The sequence below is a fragment of the Silene latifolia genome, chromosome X (assembly GCF_048544455.1).
Source record: "Silene latifolia isolate original U9 population chromosome X, ASM4854445v1, whole genome shotgun sequence".
NCBI classification, from domain to species: Eukaryota; Viridiplantae; Streptophyta; class Magnoliopsida; order Caryophyllales; family Caryophyllaceae; genus Silene; species Silene latifolia.
The window spans coordinates 138,559,206-138,582,662 of NC_133537.1; positions in this window are offsets into that span (position 1 = coordinate 138,559,206).

The following is a 23,457-nucleotide window of genomic DNA, read 5'->3' on the forward strand; positions in this document are numbered from 1 at the left end:
CGGATTGTGGTGAAGACGCTCGGGTTCTGTATAATGGTGACGGCCGGATTTCAGAGAATCCGCACGAGTTGGTCTGCAGTTCTCGTTTTCTCTTCTATTCTTCCCTTTCCTTCACTTCCATTTTATTCTTGTAGGCTTGGTCTCTAGTTCTTGCTTCCTCCTCATACTAGTCTATCAAATATCGTCAAATAGCTTCCGAATACGCACGAAAGACAGGAATTTCCGCCTTATTCTCTTCTTTCCTACAAAACATATAGAATGCGATAGAAAAGCAAATAGGAAGGTTTTGACGGATAAAATGGCCAAAGAATGCTATAATAGTATGCAAAATAGGCTCAATTAGGGGACTAAATGTGCGCAAATAATGTTCACATCGAATATCCCCAAACCGAACCTTTACTCGTCCCGAGTAAAGAGGTGACAAAAACTAGACCTTTATTTAAACTAACCTACTAATATAACCGATATGAGACAATTAGCGGGTCTCACTCCGCCCCTTCAACTCACAACAAGACAACCATGAGGTAGGATGCCTTCTTGCAAGGCAAGGTGGGTCTTGCCAAAATGGCGACACATCCAAACATTAGGCACACAAAATCGAATAATGGATGCATCTACAAAAGAATAGCCGCTTCCTCATCAAGTGGCGGAGGCAACTAATAGAGAACAAGTTTAAGAGCATGTAATCCTTCACAAATACTAGTTCAACAAATTACTAAGGCTAAGAGGATGGCACTAAATCACCTCCAAATGGTGTTAAACTAGACTACTTTCGTCCTCAATTTCCAAATGCTTTCGTCAAGAGCGATCGGATGGTATGGAATGATGATCCCTATGATGCTAGTAGCATATGATATGACAAGTCTCGAATTCTCTACAAAAGTAAAGGTCATGGATCGTCCCAAGCTCGACAAAGTGGCTTGACAAAAAGGCTTTTTGGGAATGAAATGCTCAAATCTTTATAAACAAGGGTGGATATGACTAGTATTCAAAATTTGACCTCATTCAACTTTCACATTTCAAAAATTAGAGATGGGGTTTGTCCCTTCCGGGCTAGTGTCCTTTGCTTTCGCCAATCGCTTATTAGGCAACCGGTTAACCTCTAGACAATAGCTTTTCGGGGTGATAGTCACTCTGTCTCTGGGCGGTTGAATTCACAACCGTGTGGGGGCCCAATTCAATGGATCCCTCTCCAAAGCACATCGAAGTGGTACGCCTCCATCAAAACAACTAAATTCTCAACATTTCAATATTTCATAACATTTGAGGTTTCCTTAGCAATAAATTACTTCCACATACAAAATCTTTGAAATGAGCACTTCAAACTTATTGGTAGAAAAGTATTTTTGGGTTGCCTTACCACAAGGTCAATCAAGGTCACCTAGACAAGTTAACCAAGTCCACATCGCATCACGGGGTTGGAATAGGTGACTCACATGCAAACCCTTGACTAGGCTTTGGGTCATGGGTCAAAAGACACTAGTATGACACTATCTAGGGTGTTTTACAATAATTCTAGTAGGCGAAGTCTTACGTTAAAAAAGTATTTGTAATGGCTTAGTTGCTCTTGTCAAAGTTCTCAATTAGGCACTTTTCAAAATATTTCATCTAAATGCTACTATATGCCATGATGCAACTAATATATACATCCTAATGCAAGTGATTCTACCAACTAATATGACATATAAACTAAATGCAAGTCCTAAATTCACATTGTTATACCGCATCAATCAAAATAAAGCCACATAGTCATTAACATAAAGAGGAAAAAGGAGATTGGAAAGATCATACCATGCGGTCTTCATGATCCTCATGTCTCGGATGCGGCGTAGTCAATCAATGTGAAAAAGGATAGAACAAACATAATATATAAAAAAATATATACAAGACTACCCTACAAAAGAAATGAACTTGTTTTTGGTTTTTCAAATTTTCAAATTTTTATGGTTTTTGATTTTATGAAATTAAAAGACATATTTTTGTGATTTTTTGAAAATTTTCAATTTTTATGTGTTTTTGGAATATAAATTCCCATCCCCCACTTTATTTTGGACATTGTCCTCAATGTACATGTAGGAGTAGGAATGAAAAAGAAATACATGTTTTTGGATTTTTGGTTTTAAGGAAATACAAATGCAATGATATGATATGAATGAATGCATGTTCTAACTAAATGCAATTCTATATGACATATATAACAAATGAATGCAATCTAAACTATACTATATGATGCATGATTTCTAGTAAACTATGGTCACCTATGATCAAACCTCCCCAAACCGATTTAAACACTATTTCTAGTGTAGAAATGAATAGGTTTGACCATTAGTAACTATGCATGAATTCTAATCTATATGCAACTATCAACATGAATCATGTGAGATATATTACAATGCAAACTATACTATATGAACTAACTCATGTAAATGCAATATGAAATATGATACAAATGCAAGCTAAATGTATATGTATATAACTAAATGCAAGTGTAAATGTAATGCAAAGTCAAAGGAAATGATATCTTACAAATGGTGGTTTGAGGGAGGACTCCACCAAACTCATCCCTTGTTGCCATGGTTATTGATATTGTCCATGTTACTCAATGCTCTCAATAACCGGTCAAATGCTTGGGCACAATCCTCAAATAAGCATAAATATGGTTTGTTCCACTTCAAAATAAAGCTTGGCCAAGGTAGCTTGCCATCCATTCTCTTCTTCAGCTTACCCTTAGCACTTGAACTTTTGCAATGCTTCAAACCAATAATCCCATGATTCTTTTCATCACTAGGTATGAAGTATGGTTTATTTTCGTCCGGAGACTTCCACTTACCACCTTCTTTTTCACTTTCGGTGATGATGATAGCATTTGAATTTATCAATCCTTCAAGAGTAGAAGGAGAATGCTCATGACCTTGATGACCGAGTTCCTTGGAAGTGGACATTGTGGGTGCCAAATTTCCACAAGTAGCTTCACGTGCCAGTTTCTCTTTGAGCTTTGCCACCAAGTAGCTTTTGTATGATGCCTTGACCTTTTGAAGAAGGTCCACCATATCCTCTCCAACAATCATTGGCTCCATGGTAGGGGCCAAGTAGTCTTCATAGGAAATGGGGAAAAGGAATTCATCTTCTTCATGGAAGCATACCTCAAACTTCTCAAGGATGGGCTCTTCAAGTAAGGCAATTTCACAACTCCATTCCTCTTCTTCATTGCAAGACACATATCCCGCATATGCTTCATCCATAGGCACGTCATCATCGCTATCTCCATAAGAATCATAAATGGGGGCTTCATTTTTCTTCAATAATTCTTCCTCCAACACCTCAATGTTCACATCAAATGATATACCCTCATACTCACAAAGATTAAGAGTATTTGGCTTACTCAACCTCATGTCTTCATCATCAAATACCACACTTTCATATTCACAAGAGCTCAAGGAGATTGGCTCTTCCCACTTCACATCTTCTTCATCAAAGGTCATTGCCTCAAATTCACATTCATATTAAATGCTCAAGGATTGGTGGGGAGTGTTTGTTTGGGTTGCTTTCATTTGGGCAATTCGAATTGCCAACTCCTCACCATGGGCAACAATGTTTTGGAGAACATTGTTCCTATTTTGACTCTCCTCTAGCATTCGTTTGAAGAAGTTTTATTGATCTCCCATCATTTGGAGAATCACATTTTGAATGGGTTCATCTTCTTGTTGTGGGTAAGTGTGAAAGTGGTTGTATTGTGGCAATTGAAACTCAATATTAAGTGGGTATTGGGTGGGTGGTTGTTGTGGATATTGGATGTGAGTGTTTTGGTTAGAAAATTTGGGGTAGTAGTTAGGATTTTCATTGTATGAGTTGTAAGGTAGGTTTGTGTTGACTTTCTCCTCAAACTCCCCATACCCATAGTCATACTCAAAAGATCCACCACATACTCCATATGTCAAGTCTTGAGCCATCATAGCTAAGACAAGGAAACAACTACAAGCATGGAAACTACACAAAACGGTAAGAACAATCCTTGAGGAACAAGTTCCTCAAGGTGAAAGCAAAATCAAAATAGACAAACAAGTAAGAACTTAATCACATAGCACCATCCCCGGCAACGGCGCCATTTTGGTGGGTGATGTCGTCGGGTCACATCCAATCAAACACATTTATAATACTCAACAAACAACTAGTTAGCGGTAAGTCGAGGTCGATCCATGGGACGGTGTGCTTTGGGTTCTAAGTTTACTTATCTCAATTCATGCTAGTGTCACAATTTGTTTGGGGTTTGTAGTTGTGTCTAGACTAATGCAAGCAATAAAGTAAACCAAGCAATAAAAGGAAAGATGTAAACAAATGATTAAAAGTGCTAGGATGTCATGGGGTCATAGGGGATTCATGGTGTTGATCATACAAACATGTTTACAATTATATGCAAGTAATTAGTGTTGTGGAGAAACCGAGTTGCTTTATGTCTTACGGTTCATAGGAAGAGTTGGGTCCCGGAGCCGAATCGATTAGATTGTACAACACCTACAAGTCGACTTACTTTCCTCCTATTCAACTTCTATGCATGATCTAACAAGACTCGAGTTGGGTTATATCTTACAAGTCAAGTTGAGTAGATAAGAGATGGTTGTAAATGCAAGGATTCATAGGCTTAGCATTTCATCAAACATAACATGTTCATAAAGTTGACATCACAACAAGCAAGCAATTTAATCATGTGAACATATTAGATTAAGCATGAATCAATCCCATGTTGGTTTCCCTTAATTACCCGCTAATCCTAGCTAAAGGACTACTCACTCATTATCAAGTTTAACATGTTAATAAGGTTGTCAATCATACTAACTGTGACACCCTTAAATAACGCGATAATTAAAGGCGTAAATTCTACGGAAAAACTGGAAGGATATGTTTGTAATTGGTTCAACTAGACAAAACCTGTAATTTTTAAGACTTTTCCTAAACCATTCACAAACATCTCCAAATTTAAGAGTGCCAAAACCTGCAAAAGCTAATAAACTAATTTACCTAACCACGCTAAAGACACGGGGATATAATGATACAAACCAAAATAGAAAAGGGAGACATATGTCCCTTCAAAATATATACAAAACCAAAAGTTAAAAGGTTTACTATAAGAATAGCCAAACTAGGTCCGAGGTTCTCTTGCTCACTAGCTCGTCCGTGAACCCCAACTAAGCATCAAGTACCTGTCAATCGCATTTTATACAAACACGAAAGCCACAATTCAGTGGGGAGTAACTTCGAGTCCTCCCAGCCACGAAACGTCAAATTTAATGTAACATGTAATGAAACATGTAAACTATATGAAAATTTAATCTAATTTCCAAGTATTCTAACATATGAATGCTAAATTGACTAATTTAAACTATCATGTGAAAAATATAACAAGTAGTAATCCAAACACTATCAACCATAGCCGGCTTGCATCTCACCTTCTATGATTCATAGAATCATCAAACAAGAAAGGGCAATATATCAAAGACAGGCATAAGTTCTTAGTACCGTCAATAGTCACTCTGTAACTCGAGTCTATACCACGAGGTAGGGAAGGTAATCGAACCGGTATCTTGGCTCAGCGGTTAATATTAATAAAACATGGCCAAGACACAACACAACCCTAGCCTAAAATCTTGAGACCTAGACATGCGGATACACACCACCGCACCCAAGACCCACAATTTTTCTAAAACAAAGTGAGTACCCTAAGGAGTCCACCAAAGGGTTGGCTAGTACTTAAGCGGACCACTTACTCTCAAAATAAGTAACGAGGTCATGCCCCAACTTGGATATAAATCCACTAGTCAGAAACACAAAGGCTATTAAGCAGTGAACATATACTCGTCGGAGACTATAAAGACCTATCTATGACAAACACAACAACTGCAAGAGAGATATTCAATACCCATTTCAATTCTAGCAAATTTTAACAATATTAAAGGCTTTAGGGGAATCTAGGGCCATTTTTACAATATAAGAAGCTACTCAAATCAACTAACTACACATGTGAAACATAAATATAATAAATGGCCTAAAACAAGAAAAAGGCCGATTATCCAAATCATATAAAACTTCATCCAACCGAATTTTTACCCGCAACCCTGCCCTGCGGCAGTGCAGGTTAAATTGCGGCTGACCAATCACACAATTAACTGACATCGAATCAGTCAAAGGGACTAAGGCTCAGTTTTCGGCACAATCATCAAAACATTACAATTATCGCTATAAAATTCATTTTGTAAACTATCATAACATGTGATAACTATCAATATAACATAATTTTTTACCATTAACATAATTTTTAACTACTATTATGATTCATTTCCTAAGTTTAACCATATGTTACTAATTCTAATTATATCATTAATGAACCTAAAATGACGAACAAAGCATGGAAAACCGCGAAACAAACAACGGGTGACCCGAGCGACCATGGGCCAGCCCGTGGGCTGCACATTTCTGCCGCCACCCCCACACCTCCATTTTTCCATTTTTGTTCAGTATAAGACCGTCTGAAACATAATTAATCGTTCCCAATACTAACATGTTAACTAAAACTAACAAAAATACATGAATTAAACATGCATGCAATCATTTTAACATGTGAAATTAACTACTTAATTAAAAATCACCAAAAACATACAAAAATCAAAGCATGTGACGATTTTTCGTCGAGTAACTCGAAATATGTTACCTTAAGCTAGAAAATGAGCAATTAACACCTTAAACCCAAACCCTAACAAGCAACTAGCCGCTATCCTCGACAAAATACGAGTCCCCAAACTCGTCCTCCAATTCTTCACCTAATTAAACAATAAAAACACAATATATAAGTATATATACCGAAATTTACCAAAATTCGTCTTAAAACAACTTCAAGAAAACTGAAATTAAAATATACCAGGTTATAGATCTCAACGAGAGGATTCCGGAAATATAAATTATGCGAAAAACCGACAAGAAACGAGGAAGTTATGGTGATTTTTAGCTTGAAATGGTTGAAAATGGTGTAAAGCTAAGGAAATGTGTTTGGTAAGAACAAAAATCAGAAAAAAGGAAGGAAGGGGGTAGGGGTGCCGCGGGTAGGGAAGAGGAAAGGAGGAAAGGGAGCGGGTTTTTAGTCGGGATTTTACGAGTCGGGTTTGACTCGTTTCGATAATAATTAAAACCGTTTGTCAAACGCAAATTCCGACAAGACCAAAGTTCTTAAACACGAGATTACAAGAAAATTGAGTATTCATACGACCCATTTCCAAATTCGTTTACCCAATGTTCAAAAGAGTTGTCATTTTCCCCCCGATATGCCCTTATTTCGAAATAAAAGATTTTACACGGTTTAAACTATTTTTAAACATCTCGAAACTATCAAAATAAATACTTTACCTCTAAATATAATAAAATTATATTTCTTTGAATTATTTTTACTTTAAATACATTAATATTAAATTCAACTTGATTAATAAATTATTTTCGCAATATATTAACGGTCCGAAATTACGGGGTGTTACAATCACCCCTCCTTTTAAAAAGTTTCGCCCTCGAAACTTAGAAGGAGAAATTATAGTTATAAGAAAATATAGGTATCTTTTCAATGAAACGGTGATACTCTCGTTGATCAGACAAGAACATCCACATTCATATCAAGACATAAAATTATTTCTACACCAATAAATGAGAAAACCCATTATTGGGACGTCACCAACAACGAGATTAAACACTCATTAATGTTAAAACCATTAAAAATCATATAAGTATTTTCAAAATTTTAGCTTAAAGTTCTATAGTAAGAATACTATCTTTACTAATTATGATTAAATAAGGCTTAGTAACTCGGAAAAAGAGTAAGAAAAGGAATCATTACACAAAACGAGAAATAGCTTAGATATCCAATCGAACACTAGGGTTGAAAGAGAGTGAGAAATCATTTTCAAATGTTATAGAAAAAGGTCAATTTGTAAATTTACTCCAAGTAAATGAACCAAAAGTTTACTCAAACTATATAGAACCTATGCAAGATGGAAAACAACTCGGGAACGAGAAGTGCAAGTCGCGATAGGGAACTCACACCCAACAGACAAGAAGGAATTGAACTTTTAAAGGTGGAATTTTTGGATGAAGTCAATAAAGATGTCAACGAACAAGACGCTTTACTCAAGAGGTCAAATGTTTTCCATAAAGGCGAGCACAACGGAACAAGCCAGAATAGCAAGAATGACAATTGTCGGAGATCGGAATTAGGAAGATCGGTACATCGAGAAAGGTTCACTCAATTATCCAACCACAGAGTCATCCTACTAGGTCCTCCGAACATCAACAGGGCAACAACCAGAGGCCACACTAATCCAAAGAGCCATCTGAACCACTCCTCGACAAGTCTACTCATAAGCTAATCCTTGAGACAATCCTATCCTCTACAATTATAACTTAACAGCTTCCCAATCAAAATGTTTCCACCAGTATCCTCCATCAAACAAACTCAAAATCCAAAGTCGAAACTAGTAACAATATTATACCCTTACCAAGATTCAATATTCTCAAACGCATTCATGCTTGAAACCAACCCACAAGCAACAAGTTGCACTATTCAATCCATAATTAGCACTAACTATAAGATAAATGGGTTCATCACACAAATCATCTGATCGGTTTACTCAAGGTTCACTATCCTACTTCCCAACAATATTCCAATTTCCAATAGAAAGATTCCTCAAAGGATTAAATATAAGGTCCAAATTTACAATAACAATCCACAGACTTAACTATCAATCCCCAATTCCGTAAAGTAAAGATCAAATGACAAACGACAATCCCCGAACGGCAATGCCCAAAACAAATCCAAAATAACCATAGAAATACTCCACCCAGGTAAACTAATCCCATTAGTCTCATCATCAAATTGAAACCAAAGTGGGTCTTATGCCACCAAAACACGCGAACCTTAACTCGCAAGGAGACTACAACATTGCCATCATAAGAATTCCATCAAAAATCTAGCTCTCATATCACATGGTCAAATACAGACACAAACTCCTACACTAATTCCCGACAAAAATCAAAATACAAAAATCCTCAAATCACATCCCACTAACTCTGTAAACATGGTCAACAAGGTACCAACTATACTAAGTAGATAAGGAGTTATAACGGAATAGAGAAACGGTAAAATATTTTCGAAGGATGCATGAGCATGACAAGTTAGGAAACTAAGGAGTCGGACCGTAAAAATAACGGTTGACAGAAATAAGAGGTACTCGAGTTAAGAAGATATTTCGGGCAAGAAGAAGATACATAAACTTCGGCATAAAAACAGGGTTCAACAAATGCTAAAGAGAAGGAGAGGAGAACAGCATCGGCATACTGAAAGGGTTACCGCTTAACCAAACACTCCTCAAAGCTTATGATTGCTATGATAAAGTTACATCACTAAGGTGCTCAACAAAGACTCAAAAGTCTACCATATCATAGGGTTAACAAGGACTCACAATGGTAGGTTTTCCTCAACTCAATTGGTTCCAAGAGCCAAAATCAATTCACCACACAAATTCATTTGTTACCATCCAAGTCCCAAGGTATCTCCTTTACAATTCTCGTCATCGAACTTCACTTGTTATGTCATCCCCAAGTACCATGGCTTGTTTACTCCATCATCTCACAACTTAATACTTCTAGTCTCCGATACCATAAATTAGAATCGCATCTTTGAACTCACGAACTACATCGCACAACTTTCCACCAAAATTCCCAAATTCAGATATGATTAATAAGGTCAACAAGGCTACTCTATACTAGATTTGGTCAACTCAAAAGGTTTAACAAACTAACTAATTCCAAAGTACGATACCAAACCATAAAGCAACGTCAATGTCCTATTGTATTCCTTTCAAGGCCTACAAAGATTAGGGCTAACTATCATTCCTTTAATTCTCCATAAGAAACATCGAGACTCTCAAATGAAGTAGCTCAGGTTCATTCCATCTTATGTGCTAAGGTAGTACCCATGCTCAATCATCTATAACAAACAAGCTCTCAATAGACATAAATCCAAAGGTGTTCCTCAACTCACTAGGCTCTCATATCATGCACAACTAACAAGTCTAACCAAAGGATCCCAAGTTATATTCTCATATACCACTCAAACCTTAACCAATCAATTTCTCAACTCGTTCACGCCCTCCAATGATACATTCTCTCAAAACCGGGTTCTCTTGAACAAGGGAACTATCCTGCGGAATAAAAAGGAAGGTGTCCACATGGACTTTATTATAAGAAGAAAACGAACCTAAGATGAATCGGGAGAAAGAATTGAAAGGTAGTTACCAAGGCGAGAGAAGAGGAATTTGAAAGACGAATAAACAACGAGATTGGAAGACTAAGGTAAGATTGCATTATCTACATCTATTGGAGAGCCATCTTACAAAAGAGAAAATCAATTAGTACCTAACAATTAGCAATCACAAACAGACTACCACATAAAATCCTAATTCTACCCATCCTACCCATCTCTCAAGTTTATTATTTAAAGGTCAAGTAATTTTTAAGTGGGGTGCACAAACGTGCGTCGGGAGCAACAAGCTCTGATACCAACAGTGACACCCTTAAATAACGCGATAATTAAAGGCGTAAATTCTACGGAAAAACTGGTAGGATATGTTTGTAATTGGTTCAACTAGACAAAACCTGTAATTTTTAAGACTTTTCCTAAACCATTCACAAACATCTCCAAATTTAAGAGTGCCAAAACCTGCAAAAGCTAATAAACTAATTTACCTAACCACGCTAAAGACACGGGGATATAATGATACAAACCAAAATAGAAAAGGGAGACATATGTCCCTTCAAAATATATACAAAACCAAAAGTTAAAAGGTTTACTATAAGAATAGCCAAACTAGGTCCGAGGTTCTCTTGCTCACTAGCTCGTCCGTGAACCCCAACTAAGCATCAAGTACCTGTCAATCGCATTTTATACAAACACGAAAGCCACAATTCGGTGGGGAGTAACCGAGTCCTCCCGACCACGAAACGTCAAATTTAATGTAACATGTAATGAAACATGTAAACTATATGAAAATTTAATCTAATTTCCAAGTATTCTAACATATGAATGCTAAATTGACTAATTTAAACTATCATGTGAAAAATATAACAAGTAGTAATCCAAACTCTATCAACCATAGCCGGCTTGCATCTCACCTTCTATGATTCATAGAATCATCAAACAAGAAAGGGCAATATATCAAAGACAGGCATAAGTTCTTAGTACCGTCAATAGTCACTCTGTAACTCGAGTCTATACCACGAGGTAGGGAAGGTAATCGAACCGGTATCTTGGCTCAGCGGTTAATATTAATAAAACATGGCCAAGACACAACACAACCCTAGCCTAAAATCTGCTTGAGACCTAGACATGCGGATACACACCACCGCACCCAAGACCCACAATTTTTCTAAAACAAAGTGAGTACCCTAAGGAGTCCACCAAAGGGTTGGCTAGTACTTAAGCTGACCACTTACTATCAAAATAAGTAACGAGGTCATGCCCCAACTTGGATATAAATCCACTAGTCAGGAACACAAAGGCTATTAAGCAGTGAACATATACTCGTCAGAGACTATAAAGACCTATCTATGACAAACACAACAACCTGCAAGAGATATTCAATACCCATTTCAATTCTAGCAAATTTTAACAATATTAAAGGCTTTAGGGGAATCTAGGGCCATTTTTACAATATAAGAAGCTACTCAAATCAACTAACTACACATGTGAAACATAAATATAATAAATGGCCTAAAACAAGAAAAAGGCCGATTATCCAAATCATATAAAACTTCATCCAACCGAATTTTTACCCATGCAACCCCTGACCCTGCGGCAGTGCGGGTTAAATTTGGTGACCAATCACACAATTAATCGACATCGAATCGGTCAAAGGGACTAAGGCTCGATTTTGGCACAATCATCAAAACATTACAATTATCGCTATAAAATTCATTTTGTAAACTATCATAACATGTGATAACTATCAATATAACATAATTTTTTACCATTAACATAATTTTTAACTACTATTATGATTCATTTCCTAAGTTTAACCATATGTTACTAATTCTAATTATATCATTAATGAACCTAAAATGACGAACAAAGCATGGAAAACCGCGAAACAAGCAACGGGTGACCGAGCCAGACCATGGGCCGCCGTGGCCTCGCAGGCGCCGCCACCCCCCACACCTCCATTTTTCCATTTTTGTTCAAGTATAAGACCGTCTCGAAACATAATTAATCGTTCCCAATACTAACATGTTAACTAAAACTAACAAAAATACATGAATTAAACATGCATGCAATCATTTTAACATGTGAAATTAACTACTTAATTAAAAATCACCAAAAACATACAAAAATCAAAGCATGTGACGATTTTTCGTCGAGTAACTCGAAATATGTTACCTTAAGCTAGAAAATGAGCAATTAACACCTTAAACCCAAACCCTAACAAGCAACTAGCCGCTATCCTCGACAAAATACGAGTCCCCAAACTCGTCCTCCAATTCTTCACCTAATTAAACAATAAAAACACAATATATAAGTATATATACCGAAATTTACCAAAATTCGTCTTAAAACAACTTCAAGAAAACTGAAATTAAAATATACCAGGTTATAGATCTCAACGAGAGGATTCCGGAAATATAAATTATGCGAAAAACTGACAAGAAACGAGGAAGTTATGGTGATTTTTAGCTTGAAATGGTTGAAAATGGTGTAAAGCTAAGGAAATGTGTTTGGTAAGAACAAAAATCAGAAAAAAGGAAGGAAGGGGTAGGGGTGCGCGGGTAGGGAAGAGGAAAGGAGGAAAGGGAGCGGGTTTTTAGTCGGGATTTTACGAGTCGGGTTTGACTCGTTTCGATAATAATTAAAACCGTTTGTCAAACGCAAATTCCGACAAGACCAAAGTTCTTAAACACGAGATTACAAGAAAATTGAGTATTCATACGACCCATTTCCAAATTCGTTTACCCAATGTTCAAAAGAGTTGTCATTTTCCCCCCGATATGCCCTTATTTCGAAATAAAAGATTTTACACGGTTTAAACTATTTTTAAACATCTCGAAACTATCAAAATAAATACTTTACCTCTAAATATAATAAAATTATATTTCTTTGAATTATTTTTACTTTAAATACATTAATATTAAATTCAACTTGATTAATAAATTATTTTCGCAATATATTAACAAATTAAAAATTACGGGGTGTTACAATCACCCCTCCTTTTAAAAAGTTTCGCCCTCGAAACTTAGAAGGAGAAATTATAGTTATAAGAAAATATAGGTATCTTTTCAATGAAACGGTGATACTCTCGTTGATCAGACAAGAACATCCACATTCATATCAAGACATAAAATTATTTCTACACCAATAAATGAGAAAACCCATTATTGGGACGTCACCAACAACGAGATTAAACACTCATTAATGTTAAAACCATTAAAAATCATATAAGTATTTTCTAAATTTTAGCTTAAAGTTCTATAGTAAGAATACTATCTTTACTAATTATGATTAAATAAGGCTTAGTAACTCGGAAAAAGAGTAAGAAAAGGAATCATTACACAAAACGAGAAATAGCTTAGATATCCAATCGAACACTAGGGTTGAAAGAGAGTGAGAAATCATTTTCAAATGTTATAGAAAAAGGTCAATTTGTAAATTTACTCCAAGTAAATGAACCAAAAGTTTACTCAAACTATATAGAACCTATGCAAGATGGAAAACAACTCGGGAACGAGAAGTGCAAGTCGCGATAGGGAACTCACACCCAACAGACAAGAAGGAATTGAACTTTTAAAGGTGGAATTTTTGGATGAAGTCAATAAAGATGTCAACGAACAAGACGCTTTACTCAAGAGGTCAAATGTTTTCCATAAAGGCGAGCACAACGGAACAAGCCAGAATAGCAAGAATGACAATTGTCGGAGATCGGAATTAGGAAGATCGGTACATCGAGAAAGGTTCACTCAATTATCCAACCACATAGTCATCCTACTAGGTCCTCCGAACATCAACAGGGCAACAACCAGAGGCCACACTAATCCAAAGAGCCATCTGAACCACTCCTCGACAAGTCTACTCATAAGCTAATCCTTGAGACAATCCTATCCTCTACAATTATAACTTAATGACTTCCCAATCAAAATGTTTCCACCAAAGTATCCTCCATCAAACAAACTCAAAATCCAAAGTCGAAACTAGTAACAATATTATACCCTTACCAAGATTCAATATTCTCAAACGCATTCATGCTTGAAACCAACCCACAAGCAACAAGTTGCACTATTCAATCCATAATTAGCACTAACTATAAGATAAATGGGTTCATCACACAAATCATCTGATCGGTTTACTCAAGGTTCACTATCCTACTTCCCAACAATATTCCAATTTCCAATAGAAAGATTCCTCAAAGGATTAAATATAAGGTCCAAATTTACAATAACAATCCACAGACTTAACTATCAATCCCCAATTCCGTAAAGTAAAGATCAAATGACAAACGACAATCCCCGAACGGCAATGCCCAAAACAAATCCAAAATAACCATAGAAATACTCCACCCAGGTAAACTAATCCCATTAGTCTCATCATCAAATTGAAACCAAAGTGGGTCTTATGCCACCAAAACACGCGAACCTTAACTCGCAAGGAGACTACAACATTGCCATCATAAGAATTCCATCAAAAATCTAGCTCTCATATCACATGGTCAAATACAGACACAAACTCCTACACTAATTCCCGACAAAAATCAAAATACAAAAATCCTCAAATCACATCCCACTAACTCTGTAAACATGGTCAACAAGGTACCAACTATACTAAGTAAATGTGTTTGGTAAGAACAAAAATCAGAAAAAGGAAGGAAGGGGGTAGGGGTGCCGCGGGTAGGGAAGAGGAAAGGAGGAAAGGGAGCGGGTTTTTAGTCGGGATTTTACGAGTCGGGTTTGACTCGTTTCGATAATAATTAAAACCGTTTGTCAAACGCAAATTCCGACAAGACCAAAGTTCTTAAACACGAGATTACAAGAAAATTGAGTATTCATACGACGCATTTCCAAATTCGTTTACCCAATGTTCAAAAGAGTTGTCATTTTCCCCCCGATATGCCCTTATTTCGAAATAAAAGATTTTACACGGTTTAAACTATTTTTAAACATCTCGAAACTATCAAAATAAATACTTTACCTCTAAATATAATAAAATTATATTTCTTTGAATTATTTTTACTTTAAATACATTAATATTATATTCAACTTGATTAATAAATTACTTTCGCAATATATTAACGGTCCGAAATTACGGGGTGTTACACTAACAAAGCCAAACATGATGAACAAGTAATAAAGATTAACAATAATTAAAACAAGGATTAAGAGAATTATACCTATGGAGATTCCAAAATAATAATGCAAAGAATAATAGAAGAACTTGATGATTGATGGAAGGTTGTCAATCTCCCAATAATAACCCAATAATCTTCAATTACCCAATAATAAACTTGAATAATAAACTTGAACAATAATTATGGAAAGATTAATGTGTAATTTGTGGAAAGATTAAAGAGTAATCTATTCTAATCTACTCCTAATCTAATCTAAGGAAGGATTTTTCTAGCTAAAAAGATGTGTGTCTCTATTAAAACTTGATAAAAAGAGAGATCCCCCTTGATTATTTACAAATGGGGTATTTATAGTAGAAATTAGGTGGATGCATTAGGGTTAACTAAGGGCTAAACTAGTAATTACACTTTTTAAATGGAGCAGGGAAGAGCCGGTATTTCTTGAAGGAAGGGCTTCTTTCTTTGAAGTTTGAAGAAGACGAAAATGTCCTGGGCTGGAATCCGAGCGGATTGATGTGAAGACGGGCGGATTGGTGAAGGGGAAAACGGGCGGATTGTGGTGAAGACGCTCGGGTTCTGTATAATGGTGACGGCCGGATTTCAGAGAATCCGCACGGGTTGGTCTGCAGTTCTCGTTTTCTCTTCTATTCTTCCCTTTCCTTCACTTCCATTTTATTCTTGTAGGCTTGGTCTCTAGTTCTTGCTTCCTCCTCATACTAGTCTATCAAATATCGTCAAATAGCTTCCGAATACGCATGAAAGACAGGAATTTCCGCCTTATTCTCTTCTTTCCTACAAAACATATAGAATGCGATAGAAAAGCAAATAGGAAGGTTTTGACGGATAAAATGGCCAAAGAATGCTATAATAGTATGCAAAATAGGCTCAATTAGGGGACTAAATGTGCGCAAATAATGTTCACATCAGACGGCCTAGAAAGGCATGTTAAAATGGTTATATAAAACCGAGTTTGAAAATCGTCATTACGACGGCCTAGAAAGGCGTGTTGAAATGGTTATACAAAACCGGGTTTGAAAATCGTCATTACGACGGCCTAGAAAGGCGTGTTGAAATGGTTATACAAAACCGGGTTTGAAAATCGTCATTACGACGGCCTAGAAAGGCGTGCATCGGTCGGCGAAAGACCGAGGTTTGAAATGGCCATTATAACGGCGCAAAAGGGTGTTTTGAAAGCTTGCAAAATGACACGGAATGACTTATGATCAAGTAGCACATAAGCACTCGCAGTTTCATTATATTATGCATCATGCTGACACGGGTTTTGGCTTAAAAGGGTGGGTTACACACCAAGCAATCAAACCCCGATTTGCGAGAGGGATACCAATCCAAACAAAATGTGTAAGGAGGGTGCCCTAGCCTCGTGCTCGAAAGCTCTTTGACGAAACAGAAATGTGTAACGTCAATGGTATGCTTGACTTAATCGAGATTCGAACCGCGGGGATGAGAAAACTCACGCCGACGAGACGAGCCAATTGGTCGATAAAGGTTAGGTTGTGGGCCCGGACAAGGAACCCGACCGTGACCGTAATATCAATTAATGCATTCCAACCAAGACCTCGTTCGAGTCTCACCATCTAGGGATCACAAAGACGTAAGTGTCCTAGTTCTCCCCAGCGGAGTCGCCAATATGTGGACATGGGCCTACCTGCGTATGCCAAGCCGATCTGTGGACAACGGCAGCGGTCTTTTTGAAAGCCACGCTTGGCGGCGTAAAGGTGCTTTCGACCGGATCGTTTTAGATCGGTCGGTTTCGTCTCGGTAAGGGTCTCGAAACGATTAGAGATGTTCGGAGTCGCCACCAAGCATTTGTGGGATGCCTGGAACCTGTTCGAATTCCACTTTATACCTCGGTCAAATCGAAGCACAAAGCAGCGTTTTGACATAGGTACTAAAGATAAGGAAATCGTCCCTCTTTAGCATCCTATCTCTAGAATGACTCTCGTACGCCCTGGATAAGGTCGTCCACTATCCAAAGTTTCTGAGTAAGAGGTGAAGGTAGGTATTGGGAAGCCCTTTAATCGGATACCCAATCTGCCGCGTTTAGCGGCCTCTCTCGATCGATCTTGGTTGGTTGAATGCAAAAGTTGATAAAACGGTTTAAATGCATGAATGCGCATCCAATGATTTAAACCTAACATGTGAGCTTTCTAAGTCGGTTGATTTAATCCAAGTATCAAGTATAAGATGTCGAGTTGGATTAATGATTGATTTGCATGCAAGACGGAAATTAAACATCCATTTACCGTATTAGGTTTAGGGTGCATAACATGATCCATTTGTCTTAGTTAGGCATTTGGCAAATATGGTTTGAATAGTCATCTGATCCGTCCTATATCCGGGTTTACCGGAGTCGGGATCGTCCTAGACTAATGCTGGAAGGGAACAGGCCCTGTACCAGACGGATATAAGAGGCGCGAGCCAGCCGGTGGTGTAAGGGGCCTCCCTCTTGTTTTGAAAATGAGTAAGAAAAGGTCTGCTTGAGGCGCGGGTTAGCCAACAGCTGTATGCCGTGTTCTGGTTGTTTAGAAAACGTTATAAAACGTGTTGAAAATGGGTATTTGGACCCGGTTTGATTTTGAAAGGGTCGTTTAGACCGCATTTGTTGATTTGAAGAACTAGACTCGAATAATCATCATTGTTTGATAATATTCGGTGTCGGGTTCGGTTTGACAAGCTTGACATGAATAGTTTTGAAAATGATTATGGACTAATTGTTTTAAGTCCATTTTGAATGTAATTAGTCGTTACTCATCATCGTACCCGGGTTAAAATCCAGCATGGTATATGGAACCAATGATGATTTCGTGTTGGTGACTAATATGCATATTTTGCAAATGTAAAGAAATGAAATAAAAGGTTTTAAAATACCTCTTAAATGTCATTAACCAAATATAATCACCGAAACACGGATTTTAGCCGTCATGGTATGAAGAACCAAGGGTGAAAAATGCTTTATGGTTAAAACATGTGAAATGAAACAAAAAGGTTTCGAAAATACTTGAAATGGTAAAAACCGATTACAAATATGAAAATGGATTAAGGGAAATGACGAGAACAAACACGGTTGATCTCTGGTCTGAACACCCCATTTAGGCGCAAGCCAGTTGGCGACCTAAGGGGCTTCTGCCTCAGACCAAAAATCAGTTTTGGCTCGTTTATTCCATGTTTTGGTTCATGTTATGCATGTTTTAGCATGTTAAAGTCATGAAACGAATGAAAACATAATAAAAGAGGATTTTTACACCCTCATACTTACATGTTTGGTTGTGGCGAGTGACGGACGTAAGTGTAACAACTTGTTTGATCGGAAAAAACTCGGTTTAAAACCGTTTTGGTAAGTAAAAGAGTGTTTTAAATGTTTAGTGATGGTGTAGTGGTCAAAGTGGTCGGACAAGTAGTTTAATGCACGATGACGGTACCAAACAATGTGCAAGGCTCGTGTTTACGATCGGTAGGTCGTAAACACGCGTCGGATTGTGACTTTAGAAGTCGAGTCGAGAATTTTAAGGGAGAAAAGAGGGGGCGGACACTCGCGTAAGTCTCAAATGGGCGACATTTGAGGGGTATTTATAGGAGAATGAGTGGTTGTGTGAGTTTTGAGCGACGTGGCCACCTTGGCTGGTCAAAGAGGCGCGAGCCAAGTCGCGGCACTTCGAGTTGTGTTGTCACTATCACAACAAACGCAATCATGATTTGTTCTATCCTAGGTTTTGTAGTCACATGTTTGGTACTTGACCATTCATGAATCCGGGAAAACTTAATATAGAAGGCTTGAAGATATTTTTTTTTTGTGGTTGACTCGGTTTGACTCGTTGTTGGAGTCGGGATTTGAATTTTGAGTCGGTTTTTGGTCCGGTGCCGGTTTTGACTCTAGTTAGTGTCATCGCGACCCCGTCGTTGTTCATTAAACACTCCAGGTATTTTTGAAATGTTTTGAAATGTTTTATTTTCGAAATCGTTTTAAGTTTTCCGACGTAAAGTTGTACACAAACTGTCGATCAAACGCTGCGATCCCAAAACATGTTGTAGTCCGATAATCATCGGGTGTTTGTTGGAATCTCAGCAGATACTGGGTATCTACAAAAGCATAAAAATGAAAGTTTAAGGAAAAACAATTTCCTTACATTGATTTTATGGTAAAAAGGACACAAACTAGATCACCTTTCGAGTTTGATCTTGAGCTTATAACAAATGGATGATCCCCCTAACAAATCTTCAAAGAGAAGATCTTCTTCAAGATGCACCCAAGAACTTAACCCAAAACTAACAAGTATTTAACTAGAAACTTGTTAAAAATTATTCCCTTGATATTATTTGTAATATTACTAACACTTCTTAGTAATAAAATTCGATTACTAACTTCTTAGTAAAGATGTGTAATAATTTTTAGAGAGATAGACTAAATATTTGTTCACATGCAAAAGTGAAGTGAGCTCGTGTAACAAAATGAACAAACTTAGTCTATATGGAGGGAAGGGGGCCAGGTAGGTGAAGGTGAGGTAGAGTGTTCAAATTGTCTTATATTTTTTAATCTTACATCACATGAAAAATCTATAATAAAATAACTTATGAAAGTATATAAAGTAAGGTGAAATGATTATGTTCCTTATCATCCACAACTCTATTTTACACGGTCCACTTGCTCATTTACAGGTCCATATTGGTTCTTATATTTGTCGCACAAATACATGTAATTTTATTTTAAACATCGTTTCATGTTTAAATACTTCCATAATTAATTCGTTCAAATCACTCCGTAAATATATACATGTACCGCTACACATATTATTTACGTACTAATATTAATCACATTAATTAATTAGTACAATTTTAGCGAATTAACAATTAATTAACTAAAACCCGTCTCCCAAAATTTATTATTCAATTATCGCATAATTAAATAATAACTGCCGTGCCTCGAGTTCGCAACTCGAAATCTCTCTAAAAAATAATCGACTAACCTCTTAGTCTATAAATCAAGGGACTAAATAAATTGTATCTCATACAATTAATTAGTTGTCAATTGGGGTTCGTTCATTTAGGTGTGACCGAAAAGGGGTCAGTTGATCACCGCCGTCTCACGACAATAACGTCAAACTCTAGTCAGCCAACCGTTATCGATTTATGTTAATCAACTGACGAGGATCAAATAATTAAATATCTGATGATATTCCTTTAATGAGATTTATTATGTAAACGCACTATTGTGGAGGACACTAACTCCAACAGTTTCGCCCTAATTCAATCAACAAAAAGACAAACCAATTCAAATGGATTCAAGAGGATTTACATACCTTGAGATGGCATGATGTTTATAGCACGAAAGCAAGTAAAGAATGAGATAAGAAATGGCGATTTTTTTGGTTGAAGTCGGGTGTTTTATCGAAGAAGATGAAGTTAATGAGGAGCAAATGTTCCTCACGTCTTTTTACAGAAAAAAAGAGAAGCCCCTTACATCGCGCGATGGCTCGCGCCTCTTTGAGGTGTTCCCAGCTTGTTCAGCGAAATTTTGGGCTTTGGCCCAATTTCCACACAAATTCGCTATTTTCACAAAATTCAAACGACGAAATTAAAAACCGTCATCTTCCTCACAAAAAAACAAAATAGCGAAATTCAAATTCGTTATTTTCACAAATTCAAACGACAGAATTAAAAACGTCACTTTTTGAAAAAAAAAACACAAAACAAACGAAATAGCGATATTCAAAAATTCGTTATTTTCCCATAAAATTCATACGACGGAATTAAAAAAAGTCGTCACTTCACAAAAAACAAAATTACGAATTTCAAATTCGTTATTTTCCCATAATTTCAAACGGCGGAATTAAAAACCGCCACCTGTGAAGAAAATAAAATAGCGAAATTCAAATTCATTATTTCCACAATTTCAGACGACGACATTAAAAACCGTCACCTCTTCAAACAAAATACTGAAATTCAAATTCACTACTTCTCACAAATTTCAAATCACAAGACGGCGGCAGTAAAAACCGTTATCTTCCAAACAAACAGCAATTGGCGGAGTTCACATTACCTATTTCTACAAACTCCGAACAACGGCAGTAAAAACTGTTACCTCTCTTCGAAATTCGAAATTACGAATGACGATAACAGAAACCGCCGTCCACAGGAGCCAGGCTCAAACTACAAAAGCATGTCTCTTTCCGGCACCATTAACATCCAATATAAACACCAAAATTCCCCATAAGGATATCGGAGATCTCCCCACGGAACCTACTAACTCAACAAACCTCTTGAAATAAGCCCGTCCAACGCGACTATTTCCCACAGTCAATCACTCGACGTTCTACGCGGCTGGCGAGCCTCAAAACGTACCTTCAGCGCAGCTGGCGAGCCCCATCATATCCGCAATCAGCTGACGAGCCTCAAATTGTACCTTCAGCGCGGCGGGCGAGCGCCATCATATCCGTAATACGGCTGGCGAACCTCAAACGTACCTTCGGTGCGGCTGGCGAGCCCTATCATATCCGCAACATGGCTAGCGAGCCTCAAAACGCGCCTTCAACATGGCTAGCGAGCCTCAAAATGCACCTTTAATACGGCTGACGAGCCTTTGCTCAAGAATAAGAAACAATTCAAGGACATATCCCGAAGATGCCTTAGGTATGACTCCTTCCTATGGCTGGCGAGCCTTTATACGACCCGCACTGACAGTCGACAGACTCTAAACTGTTCCCGACGGTAGGTCCTTGACTCGTATCCCCGAGTCGCCTTGGCATCGCCCTTCCCGACGGTAGGTCCTTGGCCAGAATTCATTCGAGCCGCCTCGACGTCGCTTCGGTCTCCGGGTTGTTATCTTCGATTGAACTGGGGGCTATACTTTGACTTTCGCCCTATCCAAGCCTCAGTTAAAGTGGGGGCTCTGTAGATACCTAGTATCTGTTGAATCCCTGACAAACACCCGATGATTATCAGACTACAACATGCTTACAAATCGCTACGTTTAATCGACAGTTTGTATAACTATATATTGGAAAACTCGAAACGATTTCGAAAACAAAACATTTTCAAAAGTACCTGGAGTGTTTGACGCACGACTACGGTATCGCAATGACACTAACTAGAGTCAAAACCGACACCGGACCAAAAACCGACTCAAATTTCAAATCCCGACTCCAACAACGAGTCAAACCGAGTCAAACACAATAAACAAACATCACAAAGCTTACATGTTAAGTATATCCGGTATACTTGAATGGTGAAGTACAACAATCATGACATCCAAAACCTAGGATAGAACAAATTATGATTTCAAGTGCGTGATAGTGACAAGACAGCCCGAAGACCCGCGAAAAGGCTCGCGCCTCTTCGAGTAGCCTATACGGCCACGTCGCTCAAAACGCACACAACCACACAATCCTCTATAAATACCCCTCAAATGCCACCATTTGAAGGTACGCGAGTGTCCGCCTCCTCATTTATCCCTTAAAATTCTAGACTAGGCATGCATTTTAAAACCTTTTATTCATTTGTTTACATTTTCAAAACAACCATATTAGTCATACATGCATAATCATCCTTGGTTCTACATACCATGTAGGTTTAAATCCGAGTACGATGATGAATATTGACTAATTACAAAACAATGAACTTAACACACTTAGTTCATAATAAACATTTTTTAAAATTATTTATGTCAAGCTTGCAAGATCGAACCCGACATCTAATATTGTCAATACAATGATGATTATTCAAGTCCCGTTTTTCATATTAGCACAAAAGCGGTCCAAATGACCTTTTCAACAAAGATGGGTTCAAATACCCTTTTACAAACCATTTCATAAACATTTTCAACAACCAGGAGACACCCCTTTGGGTCGTCTGCTGCCACGCGCCTAAACAGGCCCACTGATTTCCAGTTTTCAAACCTGGACAGGTCCCTTTGCATCGCCCTAAGGCTCGTGCCTCAATAGGCTGCCTGATGCAGGTCCTGCTTCCTTTCCATCACTTGTGTAAGATGATCCCGACTTCGGTTAACCCGAATACAGGACAAATTAGATTG